General features: G+C 36.3%; 1 pseudogene; it reads left to right on the top strand.

Moving 5' to 3' along the window:
- Nucleotides 1–2409: 2409 nt before the first annotated feature.
- On the top strand, nucleotides 2410–3118 carry LOC147446243 (uncharacterized; annotated as a pseudogene).
- Nucleotides 3119–4923: the final 1805 nt, after the last annotated feature.

A 4923-nucleotide genomic window follows, 5' to 3' on the forward strand; every position in this document is an offset into this window, starting at 1 on the left:
ATTCTTTAAGATATGTACTTAAAGAGGTGCAAAATATCTTGATATTTTCTTTATAGTCGACTAATGGTGTTTTTTTGTGTGTTTAGATAGTTTAAAGTGTCAAATAATAGTAACCTTGCAATGACCCTTTTGAAAATGAAACCTAAATCGGTGTTCTAATAACAATTTGGTGTTATCCAAAGGGTATGATTGTATGGTTTATAGTGCAAAGTGACCAATAAAAGCTCAAAGCTCAAGTCTCATTTTAAACAATGGGACTTGAATAAGTCCCAAAATTCCTAAATGGTGTTATCAACTAAGCTTGTTGAAAACTCTGAAGAAATCGAGGTCTTAAATACACCGCTACATTGATATTTTGACCTTGTATTCTAGAATAATCTAGAATATTTAAGTATTTTGATTTAATAAAGTTATAACTTGACGCTTGTGGTCCAAGCTTATGGACATATTTTGAGAAGTTAATGAGACTTTTGAATAATCAACACAACATGGACTGTACTTGTAGGATATCTAATTTACATTTGAATTGGATGTTTTTTTGGTAGAGATTGTGACCCCGTTTGTGTTTGGAATTGTATCATTAATATTATCTCGATGAATATAGCATAAATTGTTCAAAAAAATTACAAAAATCTCCATCATCCTGTAATATATTTTCCTCTCTAAGGACAATGTGGTACTTGCAAATCAATGATAGAGTGTGAAATATAATATTTTTTGATCCCTTTCCTTTTATAGCTTCCTCTACAACTATGAGACTTTATTTTGTTTTCTTGTAATAGGACTAATTTTTGAAGTTCTTAAAGTCGAAAAGAATTTATGTAGTAGGCCATATCCTTCGTTTAGCACTATTTGAAAGTCTATTGAATAGTCTATTAGATAGAGCTTATATGAATGAGCTTAAGATATTAAGAGAATTTTTTTTCTTCTTCTTTTTACATAATACATTAAAGACATATTTCATAAGATTGATGAATAACAGATAGTCTGTCTATGAATAGTATAATAAAAATATAATTTTAATTATTATTTATGTGTTTTAGCTTAAAATGTATGGGTAGGCTTAAAATAAGTTGAAAAAGTAGTGGAGATTCAAAAATAGACCTACAAGTACCGTTTTCAGCCAAAAAAAGACGTTTTCTGTAATTCTGTCCGCGTTACCTTGTACACTAGAACTTTTCGAGTCGTTTTGAGTACCTAGAGGTCTATGTTCTGAGTTTGTTTGACCAATTTATGACAGAAACAAATTGCCAGCAGTAACAGGATAACCTACAAGCAGCAACATGTTAGCTTACGTTTGTTTGATCCAATCAAGAAGTGATTATACTCTTTTATGATGGTACAAAATGATGTTTTTAATTTGATTATCATGTTGATTTGGCTGCACGAGTATGTTCTTTTGGCTATTTTGTAAACGATGCAAAAACCAGTGTGTGAAACAGGATCTGTGCAAGGTGTCATGATATTGGGATTGTGATCATGTTGCGATTTGGATTATGATCATTGTTGCCATCAAGAGATTAAGATTGAGAGTGTGATTGTGATTGAGATTGAGAGTGAGAGTGTGATTGAGATTGAGATTGTGCACAAGATTGAGATTGAGAGTGTGATTGAGATAGCTGGGGGGTGGTCGGGAGGTTATGAAATGAGTTATTCTCTTCTTGTAATTATTATCCATACAGACTCTTTACTTCATCAATTTATTCTGCTTACTTTGTATTTTTTTATTATCAATGTGTTTGCCTCTCCCCTGTCGTGTCACATTTCATATTTATATTAGCAACAAATATATCAATTGAGAAACTTAGTTGATGATTGAGCGAGTAACCATGATATTTGTCAATAATTAGTTGCTTAACTATGCTTAATGATTTTTTTCTAAAATGAAATTAGAGGCAGACAAACTTACTACAATTACTTGTTCCATAGTAAGTGAAAATTTACTAGATGAAACACCCTTTGCTATATAGGAGTTTATAAACTACCAGATGACGATGCCAAAGAGCTAGCTACTATATAGGAGTTCATGACTTACTAGATAAGGACGTCCAAGGACAGGTTTCTATATAGGAGTTTATGACTTACTATATGAACTTAGTAGATCAAAATGTTCAAGAGCAAGTTACTATATAGGAGTTTGTTATTTGCTAGATGAATTAGAAAATTGCTAGCTTACTTGCTAGATTAAATGTGAAAAGTCCTACTTGTTACTAGGAATTATTGAGCATGTACTCTAACTTGCTATCTAGAAACACATCCAAAGCTCCTTGTGATCCAGCTAACCTTTGATGAAATGCGGCCGTTTGCACTGGTTTCTACATGCAGGGTCTTGCAGATGTAGTCATGAGTAGTTATAACGGCCATCAGTTGAATATGAACAACCACATTCTGGGCCTCCATAACCCGCTGATGCTGCTTCAACTTCATGAAGTGCTATGCAAGGAAAGATGTCCTAACTATGTCGAGGAAGCCGCGGGTGCTACTTCTGGCATCTTCGGAGAAACCCAACCATCTAGCTCCTTTGCGGAGAATCATTACAATATGCAACAGTCAACTATTAATGAAGTAAAAGACAGTGCAACTAATTATAGTAGCACAGGACATGAAGGCGTACCTCTGGCACCTCAGCAACAGACCCAAGATCTTACTCATTTTTATGCAGAAGAGGATCGTAATACTGGTGATGCAGCAAATTTTCACAATACTGGCGATAATGCTACTTATTTTTATGATAATCAATATGTTGCAAAGCATATTACTGAGCCCCAGTATGGCGCTGCTCATGCGTACTCTGCATGGGAAACACCAATATTATTGGCAGATGCGGGCAGCAGCTGTATGTCTGCCTACAGGTGCGAAATCTCAAACTTGGCAGCCGGCGGTGTAGCAGCTCAGGTTGTTGTGCACGAGCCCAGCGTCCACTCTAACTTAAAGCCGATCCGGCCAGGTGCCACCTTGGAAGAATTGGTTGTGTCGACTGCGCAAGCCGGGGACGCCCAGGTACTACATTCTTCACTTGAAAGCAACTATTTGAGCAATTAGGCGCTGATTAATATACGTATCTACAGGTCTCGGCTGGTATGACTAGTGGAGATCAGCTCAGAATGCCGAATTATAATTACATCTCGATTGAAGCACCGGCAAATGATGCTGAGGCACAAGCCAACTATTATGACAAGAGTCAGCCAAATAACTACAGCGATGTAGCTTCTGAAAAATGATATTGAGATCATGATGATGATGGAACCAACTGATGTGGTGTGGCAATGGCTCAACTTGCCGCAGGACTTGAATTAGAGAGAGCCTCCATGAATGAGTTGGGCTGATTTCTATTTTGGATATACTTGATTGAGTTGGGTGTGGCCGTACTCTAGGTCCAGCTCGTATGAGCGCAATATTTAAAGGCCTCTTATCATCAACATTGGGAGATGCTCCCTAGATCCACAAGGCTATTTAGGAGTTGTTTGGATTAGCATTTTACAGAAGAAATCGCTATACTTTCCGTTCAAGGATTGGGTTTGAATTTTATGTGTCTAGTAGTCGACAATCTATGGGTTCCTACCTTTTGTTTGCAAAAATATAATGGAACAATGTTTGGAAGTGATGGTTACTACATCATTAGCTCTTGTGAGTTTTGTTCATTTTTAGCATCCTAGTATCCATCCTCACAAAGCTGGGACTAGTTTGGAAGATCTTTAATTAACTAGCGTTCCTTGCTATTGAATTATGGGTGTATCTACTAATTTCAATGCTTTTCTTGCCGATTCTTTCTTTGTTTGGTTATAAAAATTGCACTTGAATATGTCTTATTTGTGCTTTATCAAGAGAATATGTCCATAGTTGATATGTATCAAGTATGTTGATTTCTAGGAGTGATTTTGGTTAGGGATGGCTTGTGTCTCTACGTTTTTCTATGTCTTGGGTTCTTGAATATAGCTCTATATTCGTACAGAGCTCTGTCATATGCTCTACCATATAGAGCTCTATGGAGTTTATTATCTAAGTTTGAGGATTACTATCACTGGTTCAGGGCTGATATGATTTAGCGTGGGAGCCTATTTTAAACTCATTTTAGCGAGCTGGATGTGTATGTGGTCAATCATTTGTGTGTCATTTATGCCTATTATGTGCAGCGATGATTCAAAGTTCACCATGAAAGTCAAAACGGGCTTAAGCTATTTCTTAAGAAGGAACAAAAAAGTGAAGCTAATAGGAAAAAGATATTATTGTAACACAAGGAGGTCATGGTCGATGTAAGAGACACTGTCAAACAATCTCAACCATTAATGAACAAGAACAAGTATTTGAAGACACAAACGACTCTAGTTAAGGAGGTGAAACAGTTTGATGAACAACGTACCTTTTCACTACGTGGAAAAGGTCAAAGTCTTTTGCCCCAAGTGATAAGTTGTGTATTCATTGTCTAGCTAAGCTTGCAAACTAATGAACCTCTTTGAGTATAGCACATTAGGGTTTTCCTTGCTAAGCCACATCTGTAAGGATAATTTGGTACCTATAGTGGATCCAACTTTCTCTACCTCTCCATGATCACCTTTGAATAATGATAAGAATGTGCTATTTCATAGTAAAAGTGGAAACACATAGCATGGGTACCCACCAAGCTAGAATCTCCCCAAGCTCTTCCTCTCCGCACTTAAATCTAAATATGACCCCCTTAACCTGTAAGGTCTCCAACCCTGAGCTAAAAGAACACCATTGTACCATGAAACAATCATAATGGAAAAAGTTACTATTTTTAATAGTTTTCCAAAATCTGTCGATGCCATGATGTTTAGAATGTCATAAAGCTTCCAAAAGTGAATTAAAATAGTTTTTGTGATAATTTTTCAAAAATAGTAAGTTTTTGGTCACCCGACCCGTCAGTTTTGACCGTCTCTAAAAACTACACCCGTACCCAAAAAT

Source organism: Adiantum capillus-veneris, chromosome 12, assembly GCF_014529385.1.
Source record: "Adiantum capillus-veneris isolate H3 chromosome 12, ASM1452938v2, whole genome shotgun sequence".
NCBI classification, from domain to species: Eukaryota; Viridiplantae; Streptophyta; class Polypodiopsida; order Polypodiales; family Pteridaceae; genus Adiantum; species Adiantum capillus-veneris.